The 21177-nt window shown below is 42.9% G+C and overlaps 1 long non-coding RNA gene across 2 annotated transcripts; it reads left to right on the forward strand.

Moving 5' to 3' along the window:
• The first annotated feature begins 62 nt into the window (after nt 1-62).
• LOC132534651 (uncharacterized) lies at nt 63-20939 on the forward strand. 2 transcript variants are annotated; one of them, XR_009546387.1, is made up of 3 exons: nt 63-348; nt 2393-2531; nt 19846-20939. It is a non-coding gene; the product is annotated as an uncharacterized LOC132534651 (long non-coding RNA). The 2 variants fall into 2 exon arrangements; XR_009546388.1 differs by lacking the exon at nt 19846-20939 and adding an exon at nt 12352-13305.
• The last annotated feature ends 238 nt before the right edge of the window (nt 20940-21177 follow it).

Genomic DNA, 21177 nt, shown 5'->3' on the forward strand with positions numbered 1-21177 from the left:
GCGGAACCCAAGGCCCAAACAGGACATCCGCTTCCGGCCTGCTGTCGGAGGATGGTGATTGGCTGGAAGTTCCATCCGGCCCGCCCCATCCGGCTCACTTCACACCCTCTCATTGGTCATCTGCTAGGGGCGGAGCTCTCGGGACGCATACCCAGGTAGGAGGCTGGAAGAGCAGGTGGATGGAAGTTGGTTGAATTGACGCCAGTTGTCTCTTGGCCCAGTCGACCATGAGAAGGATTCTAGAAACTGCAAGAATTATTCCAAAAAAAAAAAAAAAAAAGAATTATTCCAGGCGGAAAACCTGTTACGTCCTTCTGCTCAAAATATCTTTTATTTAAGAGAACATGGGTAAGAAGCAGTTACTTTAGAGCTGAATGATGGCTCATACGCAGGTAGGAAACCCTCAGCCAGATGCCAGAACTCTTGAGATCCGACATGTCTCCGGGTTAAGAGAAAATAACTTAGGGGCCGGGTTGTGGTACACCCGGTTAAGTGCACATAGTACTAAGCGCAAGGAGCCGTGCAAGGATCCGGGTTGGGATGCTTCACAAGTGGTGAAGCAGGTCTGCAGGTGTCTTTCTCCCTTAGGATGTCCCCTTCCTCTCTCAGTTTCTCTGTGCTATCCAATAGAAATGGTCACCAGGAGCAATGGATTCGTAGTGCCAGCACTGAGCCCCGGCAATAACACTGTAGGAAAAAGAAAGATAGATAGAAAGAAAGAAATCCTTAAGTCACCATATAGTTTACCTGAAGCACCTAAACACCTCGAGATGGGAGAACATCAGGTGTTCCAGTGACCAGAACTCTTGGCAGAATATTTGCTGCCGAAATCACATCACGTCAAAAGGAACAGGAAGGTCAAAGATTCCCCCATAGATTCAATGGGCCTAGACCTCTAATAGAGCCTATCTTCACCATCACTAGTCACTTCCATGAGGAACGTCTTTTATAAGCTCTCTGGTGAGAGTTTTCAGAACCATACCCTTCACTATGAACTATCAATGGTAAGGACTACCCCAGTCTCCAGAGGGAGGCTGGGTCATCCTACTCTGCCACTCAAGAAAAACTGATCCTGAAATGAGTGCAGCTTAGAATGTTCCCAGCTATGACCATGAACTGCAAATACAGACTAACAGGGACTCAGATGTTATACAGGCTCCTCTCCTAAAATATGAATATATATATGGGCCCATGGGTCAGATAGACGTGGTAAATAGTTAATTATATTTTTTCAAATTTGGGAGCTACTCTCTGCCCTGATCTAATTTTCTAGTTCTATTCTCAACTCTGACACCATCTTCCCAGACAAAATTTTTAGTCCACCTGCAGGTTAGCTATCAGGCTCCAGCTAAAATTATCACAGTCATAGGCCCCTAGGAACATAACTTAAAATAGACTTCTAGATTCTATCCACCCTAAAATCTCTATTCCCAGATGTACTATTCCTACTTTATGATTCTTGTTCATTAAACATGTTGTTCTATTTTATACCTTGCTGCATTTCAGCCACCAAGTTGCAGGTGGCACTCTGACTTAATTGATTTCATCCTGCACTCCTTCGAAAGATGACCTCACCAATGTATCTCAGAACCTCACCCCTCCAGAGCCCTAACCCACTATGAAAGATAGAAACAGGCTGGGGGTATGGATTGACCTCTCAACACCCATGCCCAGTAGAGAAGCAATTACAGATGCCAGACCTTCCACCTTCTGCACCGCAAAAATAATTTTGGTCCATATTCCCAGAGGGGTAGATGTTAGGGGAAGATGACCAGACGGCTCAGAACTTTAATTCCATCAGGAACCAGAGAGAGAAGAGGAAAAAAAAAAAAAACTACCTGTGAAAGCTGATAAATTAAAAAACTATTACCTTGTGAGTCTGGCGGTAGTGCAGAGGGTTAAGCGCAAGTGGTGCAAAGCACAAGGACCTGCATAAGGATCCTGGTTTGAGCCCCTGGCCATCTGTAGGGGAGTCGCTTCACAAGCGGTAAAGCAGGTCTGCAGGTGTCTATCTTTCTCTCCCCCTCTCTGTCTTCCCCTCCTCTCTCCATTTCTCTCTGTCCTATCCAACAATGACGACATCAATAACAACAATAATAACTACAACAGTAAGACAACAAGGGCGACAAAAGAGAATGAATAAATAAATATAAAAAAAAACTCATTACCTTGACATTAATAAAAGTAGATTTATCTACAAATTAAATAATAAAATAAACTATTAAAATAATAACAATTAGATGTCAGGAGAATGACACATGGTCACCAATTTCTAGAACTGTGTGAAAAAGTTTGTTTCAGCAAATAGTGTCAAGTCCCCAGTGACAGTAGGCAGATGGTGTTGATTTGCTGGATATCACTTTCCAGGCTATTGACTGGATCTCATTTCCAGGCATCCACTCCCCAGTGGTGTTTGTTGAGCTGTCACCCCAGGGAACCAGATGGATATTGATGTGGCTTAGAACTTGAGACCCTTGCTGACCTCCCAGTGAGAGGAAACATTACCTAGGACTTGAACCTACACAGCACAGGTAACTCTGCAGGGTCAGCTCACTCAGCTCCAGGGAAGCTACTGAGGGGAGTGGAGTCTCCCCTTCCATCTCTGGAAGTAATGGGAGGTTGCAAGCCCTACTAACGAAACTGAAATCACCAGCCATAACTGATGAGACCTTACAATGGGTCCAGTGAATTTTTCAGTAACATCTTTGCCATGGATAGTGCTTCGTCCCCATCAGCCCTGCATCCATCATGGGCAGGGAGTCTGACATCACTTCCCTTTACTCCAGAAAAGGTGGCACTCGGGAAGCACTCAAACTTCCCCCAAACCAAGTACTGCCCAACAGAGGGCATAGCTTCTTCCTGGGCAGGCCAAGGAGAGAGGGCTCTCATCTGATCATCCTTGTCCACATGCCCAGAACATGGGCAGAAGAGGGCAGGGGGTCAAGTGTAGGCTAGCGTACAGCAAACACTTTGCCTCTCTGTACCTATTTCTTCATATGTCACAAAATTCAGGGTTCATGCTTCTGTGTGTACTTTGTGAAAGTTAAATGAGATATTATCCCCCCCTGCCACTTTTTACCAGAGCACTGCTCAGCTCTGGTTTATGGTGGTGCAGGGGATTGAACCTGGGTCCTTGGAACCTCAGGCATGAGAGTCTCTTTTCATAATATGCTAACTACCCCTACCCTAAATGAGATAGGGGATCGAGTGGTAGCAAAGCAAGCTAAGCACACATGGTGGGAAGCACAAGAACTGGAGTAAGGGTCCCAATTCAAGCCACTGTGGTGGTGGTGGTGGTGGGTGGGGCTGCATCACAAGCAGTGAAGCAGATCTGCAGGTGTCTATCTTTCTCTCCCCCTGCCTTCCTCTTATCTCTTGATTTCTCTCTGTCCTATCCAACAACAATAACTAAGACAACAAAATGGGAAAAAATGGCCTCCAGGAACAGCATAGTGGATTCACTGAGCCCCAGTGATAACCCTCGAGGCAAAAAGAAGAAAAAATTCCCCATATAACTTTACTCCTCAAAATTAGCTGCAGCCCATTTAAAAAGTGAATTAGAAGGGGGAAGATTGTATGTCTAGTCACAACTGGGGAATTTAATAAATATCCTTTCACAGTTAAATAAGAAACATTCAGGTCACTATTATGCACAGACCACTAACCCTTTAGGGAAGGAGCGAAACGGGTGTGGGTAGATAGCATAATGGTTATGCAAAGAGACTCTTGTGCCTGAGGCTCTTAAGTCCCAGGTTCTGGGGCTGGGTGGTGGCCTCACCTGGTTAAACGCTCACATTATAATGTGCAACGACCTGTGGGGTCAAGCCCTTGATCCCCACCTGCAGGGGAAAGTTTCACAAGTGGTGAAGCAGGGCTGCAGGTGTCTCTCTCCCTTCTCTCTCCTTCTATCTCAGTTTTTGGCTGTCTCTATCCAATAAGTAATGATAATTGAAAAAAAAAATTAAGTACCAGGTTCAGTCCTTCCCACCTCACCATAAACCAGAGCTAAACTGAGCTTTGGTTAAAAAAAAAAAAAAAAAGGAAGGAGCCAAAGACCAGATATACATTCTGCGTAATATCAGTGTCTCTGGGTTGCTATTATAACTCTGACACTCTGACATTCTTCATACTTCTGCCTTAAGGAGGAGGGAGTTGGGAGTTGGGCGGTAGCACAGCAGGTTAAGCGCACGTGGTGCAAAGCAACGACCGACCGGTGTAAGGATCCCGGTTCAAGCCCCCTCCCCCCCCCTCCCCACCTGCAGGGGAGTCGCTTCACAGGTGGTGAAGCAGGTCTGCAGGTGTCTATCTTTCTCTCCCCCTCTGTCTTCCCCTCATCTCTCCATTTCTCTCTGTCCTATTCAACAATGATGACATCAGTAGCAATGACAATAATAACTACAACAGTAAAACAACAAGGGCAACAAAAGGGAATAAATAAATATTTAAAAAGTAAATAAATAAAAAATATTTTTAAAAAAAGGAGGAGGGAGTTGTGACAAAAAGGAGTGAGGAGTGTCTGGAGCCTCTCTTACTGGGCAGGCCTTGTGTTCTTAGACAATGCAATGTCCCTGCTAACAATCAGCCAGACATGTTTTGTAAATATGGAGGCTTTAGGTAAAATCAATAGAATGTTTAACAACAAATATCAAGAAATCTGAGATCAGATAACTTCTTCAACACTTGAGTAATTTTCTGTATGGAAGATCTCTGATTTTCTCTAAAAGTAGGATTGAGAAATAGCTGGAATAAGCAGGCAGAGGGCAGGAGATGTCAGCCTAGTGTTTCATCAGTTGCTGGAATCTGGGGGTGGGGGGATAGGACCACTTAGTTATTTCTGGATCCTTTAGGAGGGTCATACTAAAAATATCTTCACCTTAGAAGCAAATGCAAATACTGAACATCCTCTCCACATTTGGAACTTGTGTTCCAAATTTTTGTACATATTTATGTTTCAAGGGGTTGCTGTTCCTTTTTATGTGCTTAAATTGTTCAGTCCAGGGAATTAAGAAAAAAGAAAATTGGGGATCTAGCGGTAGTGCAGCCAGTTAAGCGCACATGGTGTGAAGCACAAGTTCGAGCCCCCGGCTCCCCACCTGCAGGAGGGGTCACTTCACAGGTGGTGAAGCAGGTCTGTAGGTGTCTATCTTATTTATTTATTTTTTTAATATTTATTCCCTTTTGTTGCCCTTGTTTTTTTTTTATTGTAGTTATTGTTGTCTTCCTTGTTGGATAGTACAGAGAGAAATGGAGAGAGGAGAGGAAGACAGGGAGGGGGAGAGAAAGATAGACACCTACAGACCTGCTTCACCACTTGTGAAGCGACTTCCCTGCAAGTAGAGAGGCTGGGGCTCGAACCGGGATCCTTTCACTGGTTTTTGTGCTTTGCGCCACGTGCGCTTAACCCGCTGTGCTACTGCCTGACTCCTTAGGTGTCTGTCTTTCTCTCCCCCTCTCTGTCTTCCCTTCCACTCTACATTTCTCTCTGTCCAACAACAGCAATAACAATAACAAGGGCAACAAAAATGGGAAAAATGGCCTCCAGGAGCAGTGGATTCCTAGTGTAAGCACTGAACCCCAGCAATAACCCTGGAGGCAAAAAAAAAAAAAGTTCAATCAAACCGATAGAACAAATGGCTAGTAGGGTCTCAAAGTCTTTCTAAACTGGTGAAGGAAACAAATACAGACTTTTCTATTAGTTACACAAATATGCCCATATTGTAATTGACATTTTGTGTGGGGGGGATAGGCTCTGTGCTAATTTATGACCAACATTGAATTGTATAAAAATTACTGAAGGGGGCGGGGGAAGATAGCATAATGGTTATGCAAACAGAATGTCATGCCTAAGGCTCCGAAGTCCCAGATTCAATTCCCCCCACCACCATAAGCCAGAGCTGAGCAATGCTCTGGTTAAAAAAAAAAAAAAAATTCATTGAAGGCAGGCAGTTTTCCATGCTACGGATGAGAAAACAATTTGTCTATCAAAAATAAATAAATAAAAATTTTTATTAAAAAGATAATCTATAAAATAATTGTTTATTTCCTCATTAAATTCACGATGGCCTATTATTAAATTTCCAAAAATAGAAACACAAAGCAAAGTAATCTCACCACTTACTTCTTGGGTAGATAGTACGGTCTTCTTTGAGGGTCCTGCTTATATAGTTTGTCTCTGCTGCCAGGCGCATTGCCACCTACAACCATCTCCCACAGTCTCCCAGGTGATTTTTTTTTTTTTTGCCAAATTTGTGAATTCCTTCTTGATTCTTGCCTCTCCCCATCCTGAAAACACTCATATTGTATGGTTTCACATCTGTGTATAATATATGTAATAGTATATGTCTGTACTGTCCACTACATCTACCACCACAGCTCTTATCCCACTGTAATAAGGATACCCCTACCTATCTCACTCCTACCCTCCCTATGCTCTCTGATAACTGTCAGTTTTCATAGTCTGAGTCTGTTTTTATGACTATTTTTGAAAGTTTCTTTTATTTACATCCTGCTTTTAAGTGAAGCCATTTGTCAGCTATCTTTCCTTGTTTTCCTTAACACAATCACCTCCAATCTCTCCCCACCCCATTTGTTGCTCTCAGATGCAATGACGTATTTTTGATGGCAGGATAGTATTTCACTGAGTATATATCTCACAGCTTCTTTCTCTAGTCATCTGTCTCTGAGTATTTAGCCTAGTTCAGTACTTGGGCTGTTGTGAATTATGACCACAGCCATTTGAGTCCTTGAATAGAGTGCTTGTCTGTATCTTCAAAAGTGTGTTACTAGAGTTACTGGGTCAGTGACTATAACACTCTCTAGTTTCCTCACCCAACAACGAAGGTGGCCAAGTATAGGAAGCCCCCTGACCGTCCTGACTGCAGTGTGTTTGGTCCTTTGTCATGTGAGCAAGGAGGACTCTGTGACTGGTGTGAGAACCTTCCACAGTAAATAAGAAATGGCCTTTTCTATAAATTATTACTTGATGAACTTTCCAGTTGCTTTTGTCTAGTGGAAAGCTTTATTTTTCTTACCTCCACTAGTGTTTTATTTTCAGATTGATTTAAATGAAATTACTGCATATCAAGTTACAGGCTAAAAGTAGTATGAAAAACTTTAATAACTTATTATTAATAATTTTTTTTTTATGAGGGTTGGGTGCACATAGTGCGATGTACAAGGACCTTCGACAAGGATACCGGTTCGAGCCGCGGCTCCCTCACCTATGGGGGGGGGGCATTTCATTTCACAAGCAGTGAAGCAGGTCTATAGATGTCTATCTTTCTCTCTCCCTCTCTATCTTCTCCCCCTCTCTCAATTTCTTTCTGTCCTAGCCAAAAACAATTGGGGGAAAAAATGGCCTCCAGGAGCAGTAGATTTGTAGAGCAGGCACCAAGCCCCAGCGATAAACCTGGAGGCAAAAAAGAAAAAAGAAAAGAAAGAACTCACATATTAGAAATCAAAATTCCGGGAGTCGGGCGGTGGCGCAGTGGGTTAAGCGCACGTGGCGCAAAGCGCAGGGACCGGTGTAAGGATCCCGGTTCGAGCCCCCAGCTCCCCACCTGCAGGGGAGTCGCTTCACGGGCGGTGAAGCAGGTCTGCAGATGTCTATCTTTCTCTCCCTCTCTGTCTTCCCCTCCTCTCTCCATTTCTCTCTGTCCTATCCAACAACAAAGCAATGCCAACAATGGCAATAATAACCGCAATGAGGCTGCAACAACTAGGGCAACAAAAAGGGGGAAAAATGGCCTCCAGGAGCGGTGGATTTATGGTGCAGGCACCGAGCCCAGCAATTACCCTCTATTATTAATAATTTTTAACAATACTGTTTATTTATTTATTTATTTATTGCTGGGGCTTGGTGCCTGCACTATGAATCCACTACTCCTGGAAGCTTTCTTTTTTTCCCTTTTATTGCCCTTGTTGTTTTAGCATTGCTGTGGTTATTATTATTATTATTGATGTCATTGTTGGATAGGACAGAGAGAAATCGAGAGAGGAGGGGAAGACAGAGAGGGGGAGAGAAAGATAGACACCTGCAGACCTGCTTCACCGCTTGTGAAGCGATCACCCTGCAGGTGGGGAGCCAGGACTAGAACTGGGATCCTTGCACAGGTCCTTCTGCTTTGTGTCATGTGTGCTTAACCCGCTACCTACTGCCCAGCCCCTAAAAAGACTTTTTTTAAAAAAGAGTGAGAGAGAGGGGAAGAGTGAGCCAGAGTATCTGACATGTGGGAGGCTGGGGATCAAACTCAGAACCTGCCTCATGCTTCTAAGTTCAGTGCCTTTTCACTGTGCCACCTTCTAGGCCTCATTATCATCATCACTATCACCGTGTGTGTGTAAGAGAGAAAAAAAAAGAGTTTGAATAAGACCAGAGCCATTCCAACACTTGAGATAATTCCACTTTGTTTTTGTAGTTCTTGTCACTTAGTACAGGGAACTGGAATCAGAGCCTCACACATTATTCTTTCTCTGCGGTGCTGGAGCCTCGCCCAGCCTGTGTGTGGTGCCACTTGTTTTTTGTTTTTTTTTTTTTAAGATTTTATTTATTCATGAGAAAGATAGGAGAGAGAGGAAGAACCAGACATCACTCTGGTACATGTGCTACCAGGGATCGAACTCAGGACCTCATGATTGAGAGTCTAATACTTTAGTCACTGCGCCACCTCCTGAACCACGGTTTTGTTTTGGTTTGGTTTTTTTCTTTTTCTTTGCTTTTTTTAACCAGAGCACTGATCAGCTCTAGCTTATGGTGGCACAGGGGATTGAACCTGAGACTTTGGAGCCTTAAGGCATGAGAGTCTTTTTGTGTAACCATTATGCTATTTATCCCTGCCCGATTCTTTTTTCTTTATTTATCTTTCCCTTTCCTACTTCCCTTCTCCCCCTCTTTCTTTTTTGCCACCATAGTTATTGCAGTAGTTCAGAGTCTGCATGACTCCTGTTCTTGGTGGCCATGTCACTTGGTTCTGAGTAGCTTTCCTGGGTCAATTTTTCCTTTTTTTTAATTTTTAAAACATATTTTTATTTTATTTATTTGTGGATAGAGACAGAAATTGAGAGAGAAGGGAAAGTTAAGGAAGGAGAGAGAGACCCACACACACACACGCACATCTGCAGCACTTGTTCACTGCTTGGGAAGCTTTCCTTTGCAGGAGTGGTCAAGGACCCGAACCTAGATCATTGCACAAGGGATCATGTGTACTCCACTGAGTGCTCCACTGCCCAGCCCCTTCAGTATTTTAGGAGTGGAGGAGAGAGAGACAGAGCAGGAGGACGGTACTAGGGTACAACTTCATGGGAGGCAGGAGGAAGTGCTGGGCCGTGGCTTCCAGCAATGTTCTAAAACTCACTGTTAAACAAACAAACAAACAAACAAAAATTGTTAGCAGCCTGCATGGTGACACTCCTAGGAGAGCTCACATGCCACAGTTTATGAGGACCTGGGCCCAAGCCCCCAGTCTCCACCTGCAGGGAGATGCTTCACTAGTAGTGGAGTAGTGCTACAGGTGTCTCTACTAATCTCTGTAGAGACTACTAATCCTTCCTCTCTCCATGTCTATTTCGCTCTGTCTTTCACACTCCAAAAAAAAAAAAAAAAGGAAGGAAAAGGAAAAAAAATGGCCTTAGAGAATGGTGGAGTTCTGCTGCAGAAAACTTAAAAAATATATATATATATATATATTTTAATAATTTATTTCTTTATTGGGGAATTAATGCTTTACATTCAACAGTAAATACAATAGTTTGAACGTTGTTTTTTTTTTTTTAAAGAGAAGATAAAGAAACAGTTGGAATAGCAACTTCTTGCTTTGGCTCTTTCAGTAGAGCTTGTTAATAGCAGCCAGCTCTACCACCACCTCATTATACCTACTAGAAAATCTAGAGGGCAGGATCTTCACTAGATGTTGGGAAAGGGAATAAGGGTTTGGATCAACATCCCCCACTAGGCAGCTGGAGAAGTGGCTCAGCAGTAGCGTGCAGGACTTGCAGTGTGAGGTTCTGAATACTGTCCTCCTTACTGCCTGTGCTGGGGTGATTCTCTGGTTCTCTCTTAAATAAACAAATCTTAGAAATCTTCCTGTGATATAGTTATGTCTGCAATGACTACATCTGTAATAAACACGTACAGACTTTCCCCTCTATAGGTTGGAACTAGGGACTTGAACCCAGGTCCTTGTGCATTGTAATATGTGCACTCAACCCAGGGTACCATCATCTAGCCTCCCATAATTGCTGTTGGCCTATTTTTAAGCTAACAGTTTCCTAGGTACTAACATAAGACTTGAGACATCTGGACCAGAGACAAAGGACTTTTTCACCGGCTGCACAGTGGAAGCTTCCTCCATACTCCATCCAGCATCTCTTGTGTTCCCTGGGGTAGGGTGGGGAGGCCCAGGTGTGTGCTGTGCAGGAAGAGGCTTTGCATCACAGAGGAGGAAAACTCCCACCTTTTATATTGTTCTTTAAGCAAACCTGCCCCGCCCTTGCCCTGGAGGGAGACATATAGTCATCATTATCCTGCTATGCAAACAAAGGTGCCCTTCACTCCTGAAGGAGACACTGCCTCCACTAGCCAAGGCTAGGTTCAATTCCTAAGGCTGTTTGCTACATAAAAGTCCTTGAGATGATAGTTTAGAACAAAGGCTGATAGAAAACATGCAGACTTGCCTTGGGGAATGGCTTCCTAATAAAGGATGAACCAGATAACCTGATTTGAATCTTCACAACTTGCTTTGTATCTCCACAAACAGTGGGATCTTTGGTGAAAGAAGCCTGACAGAGTAGGCTGACAAATCTGACCAAGTAGTTTATTTTCCCTCTACAAGACTGCTCTTAGAGCCATTTTAGAGAAAAGCTAGGTCACGTGCTGCTCTTAAGGAAGAAGGGCTATGAGATAATACCAAAGGTACAGTCCATGAATCTTGCTTCAGGATTTTTTTAAATTAGAGGTTTATTTAGCAGAACACTGTTCAACTCTGGCTTATGGTGGTGGTGGGGTTGAAATGGAGTTCTAGAGCCTTAAGCATGAAAGTTAGTGGTGCCATCTCCCGGTCCAAGATTTATTTATTTTTATGAAGACACCAAAGTACCTCTCATCTCTGGCATATGCAGTACTGGGGTACCAATCTTGGGGTCTCAGGCATGCAGGTCCCTTGCTCTACTCTGAGCTATCTGCTAGGGCCCTTGCTTCAGTTTACCAAAGAAAGCATACACAAGTTGAAAGGAAACAACCACACCTTGTGTTGTTATCAAGCAATTTTTTAAAAAAAGATAATACTGACAACCAAATAGTTCCAAAGAATGATTATGCCATAAGATTATGTCAGAGTTCTAACTGGTCAACCAAGGTCAAGCAAAGCAGTGATTTGAAGACAGCTTAGGAGGGGAACTAGAGGCCTGGGAGGTAGACTGGATAAAAAAAAGTTACTGAAGTGCTCGCTTCGGCAGCACATATACTAAAAAAAAGTTACTGAAAGAGAGAGAGAGGAGAAACTTCATACAGGGTTTGGACAAGGAATATGGAAACCTTTTGGGAAGGAGTAGTAACAAGAAATAAAGAGGAGCAAGTAGGACTGGGAAGATAGCATAATGGTTCTGCAAAGACTTTCATGCCTGAGGCTCTAAGGTCCTAGGTTCAATTCCCAGCACCACCATGAGCCAGAGCTGAGTAGTGCTCTGGTCTCTCTATCTCTTGCACTCATTAAAAAAAAAGTGTATATATATTATTTTATTATTAAGTGTATATATATATATATTTATTTATATAGTTCATTTAATATATATATATATATATATACACATAAAGAGAGAGAGACTGAAACTGGATGGTGGTACATCTGGTTGATCGCACATGTTACAATGTGCAAGGATACATGTTCAATCCCCCAGCCCCCACCTGCAGAAGGAAAGCTTCCTGAGTGGTGAAGCAGTGCTGCAGGTGTCTATCTCCCTTTATGTCCTTCTCCCTTTCAATTTCTGGCTGTCTATCAAATAAACAAAAAAAAAATAAAAAAAATTTTAAAGAAAAAAGAGGGTCCAAGAAGGATGACAGTGGACCTAGTGGGGGTTGTATTGTTATAAGGGAAACTGGGGAATGTTATGCATGTACAAACTATTGTATTTACTGTTGAATGTAAAACATTAATTCTCCAATAAAGAAATTTAAAAAAAGAAAAAAGAGGAAGTAGGGGAACCTAAAAAGAAGATAGAGAAGTTGTGGAGAAAGGACATCTATGTTGTGTAGAGGGGGGCCCCACCAAGGGGGGGGAGGGAAGGCAATTAATGCTCCTTTCTCTTCTGCCTTTCTCTGACCTCCCATTTTTGCCCCCTCTTGGTCAAATCAAGTAGAAACCAGAAGATAGGGTCTGACAGTTTCAGCTGCTCAGACTATAGAACATGGCAGAATATGGATTTGGAATCATCAACAGAAGAAATGCAACCCAGCACAAGGTAACAGAACATAATCTAAATAACACTTGACTTAAAATAGGCTGACTCCCGGGAGCCAAGCTTCCATTACTGGCTGACTTTTTTTTTTTTTTTTTTTTTTTTTAGTATGAGAAGGAATGAGCTGGAAATGAGATGTTTGGGACACAAACCTGCCTCAGTTTATATGATAAACAGTGTTGTTTATTTTTATTCTGCACCTACATAAATATTAATGATTTATATCATTTGACTTGCTAGTGTCCTCTTGGAAATTGTTCTTTCACCATCATTGTCCTGACTTTACCTGCAGGGAATAGGATCCATTATGATTTTTGAATATGCCCTCATTTCTATGTGACCACTGAACTGGCCTGGTGTAGATTTGACCCAATTATTTCAGCCATCTTCACGTTTGATTCTCATCACTGTAGACCGAGTGAAGTCCACGGCCAGCTGCACTGATTATGAAAGGAGTTGCCGTGATGGGCCTGGCGATGTCACACTCTGGTCATCCTGCACAGGCATCTTGTTCTTCAGGATCAGATTTTTTTTTTTTTTTTTTAAATCAGCAGGAAGGAAAGATGCTGACCCTTTCACATTCTTTTCCGTTTGAGTTGTCAGCGACACTGTCACCAGCATTTCTTAAAGCTCATACAGCAGGGCAGGTGTCCCGAAAAAAATAGTCTACATCTTTGGAAAGAGCAAAGGGGTGACAATATCTAGATCTGAAGTTTACAGCAACACCCAACTGACCATACCAGTTATCCTCAGGGAGCCCCGAGCTGCAGAGATGAGAGTTCCTGAAGGAGTAAGGCAGAATGAGAGCAAAATTTGAAACTGAGGAGTAGTACAACTTTATGTAAAAATACCTAATACCAGGTGGGGCTTGGTGGAGATTTTCTTCCCAGTTATAAGTATTCCTTAAAATATCTGATAATGAGCAATTAGCATATGTTGAGTTAGCGCTGCCATTGTCATCGACTTCACTCCTGACCTTAAAGAATTTCAGGCTTAACAGGGGACAGCAGTGGTCAGGGAGGATGGCTCAGTGGGTGGAGTGCAGGCCTTTCATGCATGAGGGCCCAGACTTTCAGACATGAGGGACTGCATATGCTGAGATGTACTTTGGTCTCTCTCTTTCTCTGTCACTAAAGTAAAATGATCTTTTTATTTTTATTTTTTAAGATTTATTTATTGACAAGAAAGAGCCAGAGTATCACTCTGGCCTGTGCAGTGCCGAGGCTTAGACAGTGCTCTAGCCACTGCAAACATGCCAGGTAGTTCAAAACTGATTTTAAATATGAATATCCTTTTTTTTTTTTTTTTTAAGTTGAGGGGGATTAATGGTTTACATTAAATACAGTTGTTGATATGTGTGTAAAATTTCTCAGTTTTCTGCAAAATACTGTCCCTCTCAGCTTAGGTCCTCCTCCACCAAGAGAAAATAATCTTAAAAAGAGAGAGGACTGTAGAATCTTAATCAGATCACTTTACATTTGGAGAGAGAGAGAGAGAGAAAGAGAGAGAGAGAGAGGGAGTGTGTGTGTGTGTGCGCGTGTGTGTGTGCACGCGCGCTTGCTTGCATTTACAGATCCTTAGATCTAGCAGTGTATTCTAGAATCCAAAGATGGATTCTAGTGGAAGCCCACCCATATGGACTCATAGTTTTACTTATATCACTTGCACTTATTAAAAGGATGTTTTATGCATTCCAGCTCAAGTTATTGCCAATTTAACCAAAAGATTTCGTAGTCTTAACTGGAAACTGTTCAGGAGAAGCTTAGGTATCTTAGAACTTAGAAAGCTATTTTTCATAGAAATACTGTGAGAACACAGGATTACTGGAAAAGTCTCCAGACCTTTCCCTATGTCTTGGCAGTGGAATAAGGCTCTAATAAAGGATGTGTATAGAGCTGCTTTGAAAACTTTTAAATGCTAGGTGAATGAGTGATATCTGTCAGGGCTGGGCAGTACTGCAGCGGGTTAAGCGCACATGGCAGGAAGCACAAGGACCAGCGCTTTAAGGATCCTGGTTTGAGCCCCCTGTTCCCCACCTGCAGGGGGCTCGCTTCACAAGTGGTGAAGTTGCTCTGCAGGTGTCTATCTTTCTCTCCCCCTCTCTGTCTTCCCCTCCTCTCTTGATTTCTCTCTGTCCTATCCAACAACAACAACATCAGTAATAACAAGGCCAACAAAATGGAAAAAGTGACCTCCAGGATAGTGCAGGCAACAATATGGAAAAAGTGACCTCCTGGAGGCACAAACAAACAAAACCTTATTTATCTTTTAGTCCTGCAGTCTCCAGAACAGGGTCTGGTACAGTCAGTAATTCAATACGTATTTGCTGAGGTGGTCAGTAAATATTTATTTCTTAATTAAAGTCATAAAACTTAGCCAAGGCTATTATAATGCCTTCCTAAGTCTTAATAACAATGCTTATCTTAGATGGTCTGGGATGTAGTGCAGTGGCTGAGGCATTAGATCCTCAAGCATAAGGTCCTAAGCTCAATCCCTGGTAGTACATGTACCATAGTGATGCTCTGGTTCTTTCTTTCCATCTCTATTATTGTTTTTTAATTATCTTTATTTATTTACTGGATAGAGACAGCCAGAAAGCAAGAGGGAAGGAGATGACAGAGTGGGAGAGAGACACCTGCAACCCTGTTTCATCACTCACAAAGCTTTCCCCCTGCAGATGGGAGCTAGGGGCTCGAATCCTGGTCCTTGCGCATTGTAACATGTGTGCTTAACCAGGTGCGCCCCCACCTGGCCCCCTCTTATTAATAAATAAAGAATATCTTTAAAAACAATGCTTATTTTAGGGCAGGGAAGATATGTGAGGGAACATTCAGGATAAGTGGGTCCTGGGGACTATTTTTCTAAGTTTGCATACACGGAGCTGGGTTGCATGCTGCACACTTCTAGCATATAGATGTTCTCATTGAATCTGTGCATGTAAAGTAGAGTTTTGATTGGTGAAGTGTTCCCCTTTTTTTCCTTTTGCACTATAGGAAGGGAGAGGCATTTACTCCATCGGGCCAGTGAGAAGTGAGCTCTGTGCAGGGCTGTAACAGTGGATTTTGGATAAGGAGGGGCATTTGGGCCTTGGTCACTTGCCTTTGGGATTTTTGGCTCCATAGACCCTTGGGGTAGTATTTCTCTAAAGTAGTCTCTTTCTAAACTTCTACTTTCACGTCTAAATAAAGGATTTAGAATTCATACACCTGAACTCTTTAGAAATTCTTTTTCATCAGAACCACAAAGGACCCAGAGGGACCCAGCTTCCAAGCATGGCCACGTGTGTCCGCCAACAGACCGCCTACCTGTAGTGCTTGGGAACAGTCACAGTTTTTTCCCCTCTAAATGATTGTTGTATTAGCTCAGTGTATCAAAAACATCTATTCAACATGTAATTGTTTTCTATTTTTTCTTAGTGACTTAATAATGGTTCTGATCCCTGGCACCCATAATAGCTTTGGCTAAGCAGTGTTCTAATAAAGAAACAACAACAAGACTTATTTAAGGAATTCATGTTTAGGTACAAGCAATGAAGCAGTGCAGGAGTGCTGCATGTGTTTCTCCTCACACCCTCTTCCTCCTTCACCCTCTCCATTTCTCTCTGTCCATCATAAAAAGAAAGAACAAATGATAGTAAAAGGCCACTGAGAGTTGCTGTGCAGGGATTGAGCCCCAGCGATAATGTTGGTGGGAAAAAAATGTATTTTTAATACCTTGCTAGGTCCTAAATAATGCTCACTTCTGCAACCGTGCCTTGCACTAGACCATTATTATTAAAATGCTTATTTCATTATTAGTCAAGGCAGACTAGCATATTCTTTCATATTCATATATCGTATTCAGAGACATATATGTGAATGTCTTTGTATCTACTGTCAGTGTATTTTGTCTCTCCACTCCCTCCATTGGTTCCTCCCTCTCTCACTCCTTTCCTTTCTTCTTTCTTTTCTTTTTATCACTGGGGCTTGTTCCCGGTGGCCATTTTTTCCTTTTTAAAAAAATTTTTATTGGATAATACAGAGAGAACTTGAGAGGGAAGGGTAGATATCGGATGAGAAAGACCCCTGCAGACTTGCTTCACTACTCACGAAGCATCGTCCCTCTAAGTGGGAAGTGGGGGGGTGCTTTTTGTGCTAGGTAATATCTGTTTAACCAGGTATGCCACCACCCAGCTCCCCTTCCTTCCTTTCTTCCTTAGGAGAGAGAAATTGAGAGGGGAAGAGGAAATAGAGATGAAGAGAGAGAAAAATGCCTGCAGACCTGCTTCATCCACACTACGATCATCATCTCTGGCATTATGCTATTCCACAGCAGAATACTGTGCCCCAGTATGGTTCCGTAGCCCCCATGTCCACTTGGTCGATTCCAAATTATATTCCTCCATGAGGATAATTTCTGGAACCATCCATTCCACCCCGGTTCCATGGCTGCCAGTTCTTAGCAACATCGCCCCGCCAGATATTCGTTGGGATGCGGCATCATCTAAGTTCATTTCCCACGTGTACGCTCGACCGGACCTGCCAATATACGCGGATATCTTCGCCCACCCTGTCCAACGCTTGACGTCTCGTCATCCAATCTGGTCTCCTACGCCTACACTGAACTTCTCTGTTCCAGACTCTTGGAAACAGAGTTGGCAGTCAGCTGAGGTCAAGAACAAACACCTCATCACAGACCCCTGCAAGCGTCAACCCGGCTTTGACCTAGCACGTTATGATCGGGCCCTCCTCAATCGCTATCGAACAGGCCATGGCCGGTGCGCCGCTATGTTCCATCGCTGGGGAGCCAGAGACGACCCGAACTGCCCCTGCGGCTCCAGACAGACTATGACCCACACAGTCAACGACTGCCACCTCTCCAGATTCAAAGGAGGTCTCGAAACTTGACATCAGGCTCAACCTGACGCTGTTGACTGGCTACGGAAGAAGGGCAAACGCTAGAAGAAGAAGAACTTATGAAGTAACCCCCTTGCAGCTGTGGAGTAGGAATTTGAACCCGGGTCCTTGCACATTGCAATGTGTGTTCAACCAGGTGGGCCACCATCCCAAGCATATTTTGACTTAGTTGATTTTATTTATTTATTTATTTATTGATTGATTTTAATTTCCACCAGGGTTATCACTGGGGCTTAGTGCCAGCACTATGAACCCACCTATTCTCTTAGCAGGGCTCAAACCTGGGTCCTTGTGCATGATGACATGTACGCTTAATCGAGTGCTCCACTGCTAGCCCCCTGATTCATTCATTTATTTATTTTTCCAGAGCACTGCTCACCTCTGGCTTATGATGGTGCGGGAGATTGAAGCTGGGACTTCAGAGCCTCAGGCATGAGAGTCTCTTTTGCATAACCATTATGCTGTCTATCTCCGCCCTATTTTGTTTTGTATCTAGGAAATGTTTTACAAGACTGTTACTATAGTTCAGGGTTACGATTTCACATCTCCCTCAAATATATGCCAGAGGCCTTCTCCTTCTACTGCCAGGCTCTGGCCCACCCCACCCCACTTCCTTTTTTTTTTTTTTTTTTAATTTTTTAATATTTTTTTATTTATTCCCTTTTTTGATGCCCTTGTTTTATTATTGTAGTTATTATTGTTGTTGTTATTGTCGTTGGATAGGACAGAGAGAAATAGAGAGAGGAGGGGAAGACAGAGAGCAGGAGAGAAAGACATCTTCAGACCTGTTTCACCGCCTGTGAATTGAATCCCCTCCAGGTGGGGAGCCGGGGGCTCGAACCGGGGGCTCGAACCGGGATCCTTATGCAAGTCCTTGTGCTTTGCGCCACCTGAGCTTAACCCACTGCACTACTGCCTTACTCCCCCATCACTTCCTTTGAGCCCCCTCTGCACTTTGTGGACTTAAGTCTGCAGACGGAGACTAAGGAGCTATTTGTGTTTCCTGCTCTCTTGTCCTTTGCTTTGTTTGCTTAATCCTGCCTGTGAGTGGGATCATCATATTTGTCTTTCTGGCTAATAATTTAGTTACTGAGAGGTAATCTAGAGAATTCAGGCTTTTCAAATTTCGAATCAAAATTTATCTGAGCAATTCATTTATGCTAAACTTTGATTTTTTTGTTTTGTTTTGTTTCATTGACGGGTCCCATGACCTTCGAGGAGAATAAATTTTAATTTTTATTAGTACTTGAATTATGAATATCAGCCAACACCACATTAATATTAACAGTATATTTCCCCAGTAGAAGTCACAGATAGATTGTCTTAATATGTTATGGAGGTTACAGATATCTCAAAATATCATTTATACTTATTGCTACTTAAAGTAGTCTCAAAATCTGCTGCTAGATCTTATTATTTAATAATAAGATATTATTATTTAATAATAAGTATATGCTCAATGAGCATATACTGTCAACTGGATATTTTTATTACTAAGGAATAATGTTTCTTTGACAAGACTGTTGCTTTCACAGGGATTCAGTTTCACATCACCCCCCAAAAGCTGTCAGCATTCCTCAGTCACCACCAAACTGCCATCGCCCTCCTAGGGCCCTGGACCTTGGAGCTCTTCTTAGCCCTTTCCTGCTGCCCCTGCTGAAACAGACCACAGGTCGTTAATGTTTCAACCTCTATCTTCCCTTGCTTACAGATTGTTTTTGATACAGATAGAAATTGATTATGATTGGTGAAGCAGGGCTGCAGGTGTCTCTCTTCCTCTTTATCACCCCCTCACTCTTGATTTCTGGCTGTCTCTATCCAGTAAATAAAAGATAATAAAATTTTTTTTAGAAAGGCACATGTATCACAGATAGAAATTGAGAGGGAAAGGGGAGACTGAGAAAAGAGGGAAAGGGCTGGGCGGTAGGTAGCACAGCGGGATAAGCGCACATGGCCCAAAGCTCAAGGACCGGCAAAAGGTTCAAGCCCCCGGCTCCCCACTTGCAGGGAGGGTTTACTTCACAAGCAGTGAAGCAGGTCTTCAGGTGTCTATCTTTCTCTTCTCTCTGTCTTCCCCTCTCTTGATTTCTCTCTGTCCTATCCAACAACAACAGCTACAATAACAATAACAACAAAATGGGAAAAATAGCCTCCAGGAGCAGTGGATTCGTAGTGCTGGCACTGAGCTCCAGCAATAACCTTGGAGGCAAAAAAATTAAAAAATTAAAAAAATAATAATAAGAAGAGAGACACCTGCAGCACTGCTCCACCACTGGTGAAGCTTCCCCCCACAGCAGGTGGCATCTGGGGACTTGAACCTGGGTCCTTTTGACACTGTGATGTGTATACTCTGCCGGATGTGCCACTGCCTGGCTCCTATGAATTTCTTGAAACATTTTTTATTTGTAAAATGGAAATACTGACATGAATTAATTTTTTAATGTATTTTGAAAACTTGATTTTAGCATTAACTGCTTCCTTCTTTTTTATATTTTCAAAGGTTATTTTGGAAAGTGTCCCTGAAGCTCCACCAGACTTCCAAGGGGACCTGTGCACACATGTTGGAAAGAGCCCCTGTTGGGATCTTACAGCTGAAGTGTGGGACTTGGGGGACTCCAGCCTGGTATTGCCTCTTTGTTCTTCTTTGGAAACTAGAAGGCACTAGGCAGGCTCAGAAGCGTGTTAAGTGCACATAGGAGTTAAGAGAACAAAGTCTGTCTAAATCTGACTGGCAGAATGAGTGGGTGCAGTCAGAAGACTCTGGGTCTAGTACAGACTTACCTTGTCATTCTGTTCTTAGCAGGGGTGTTTGTTCAGAGTCAGCCACTATTTCTGGAGGTCATTACAGCCCAGGCCCCAGCTTGGGCTCTGAAGAAGGGTCAGACCCTCCTGCCATTCATCAGTGGAGTGACCTTGACAGCACTTTTTCATGTCCCTAAACCTCAGCATTTTCAGTCTGTAAAATGGACATACTGCTCCTTGACAGGGTGCTAGAAGACTGGAGAAGAGAATGGGTGTAAATTACCATAACACATACAACATTCTGGTTGCTGCAGTTCACCATGCTGTGCATAAAGTTTCTGTCAGCCATATTGCTAACTGTAAAAGGAAGAAAATGATCTAAAATCATTTTGTCTTGGGTTGGAGTGGTGGTTCACTTGGTAAATTGCACATGCTATATCATGTGTGAGGAACTGGGTTCAAGCCCTCTCTCTGTGCATGAAGGGAAGCTTCACAAGTTGTAAAGTAATGATATAGGTATCCCTCCCTCTCTCCCTCTCCATTTCTCACCTCTATTAAATAAATAAACAGGGAGTCGGGCAGTAGAGCAGCGGGTTAAGTGCAGGTGGCACAAAGTGCAAGGACTGGCGTAAGGATACCGGTTTGAGCCCCCGGCTCCCCACTTGCAGGGGAGTCGCTTCACAGGCAGTGAAGCAGGTCTGCAGGTGTCTATCTTTCTCTCCCCCTCTCTCTTCCCCTCCTCTCCATTTCTGTCTGTCCTATCCAACAACGACATCAATAATAACTACAACAATAAGACAACAAGGGCAACAAAAGGGAATACATAAATAAATAAATATAAAAAGAAAACAATTCAAACAAACAAACAAACAAGGCCCCTGGGAATGGTGAAGTCATGACAGCACTGAGCCCTAGCAATAACCCTGGTGGGGAAAGAAACCAAGCCAACTAAACTGGCATCATTTAGGGAGGATAGAAAAAAATACATTTCCTATTTTGTGAACAGAAATAAACTTAAATAAACCGCCATAGTAAGAATTTGATGGCAAGGGAATAGTATTAAAATAAGCAAAGAAAAATTGTTTTGTTT

This window comes from Erinaceus europaeus, chromosome 19 (assembly GCF_950295315.1).
Source record: "Erinaceus europaeus chromosome 19, mEriEur2.1, whole genome shotgun sequence".
NCBI classification, from domain to species: domain Eukaryota; kingdom Metazoa; phylum Chordata; class Mammalia; order Eulipotyphla; family Erinaceidae; genus Erinaceus; species Erinaceus europaeus.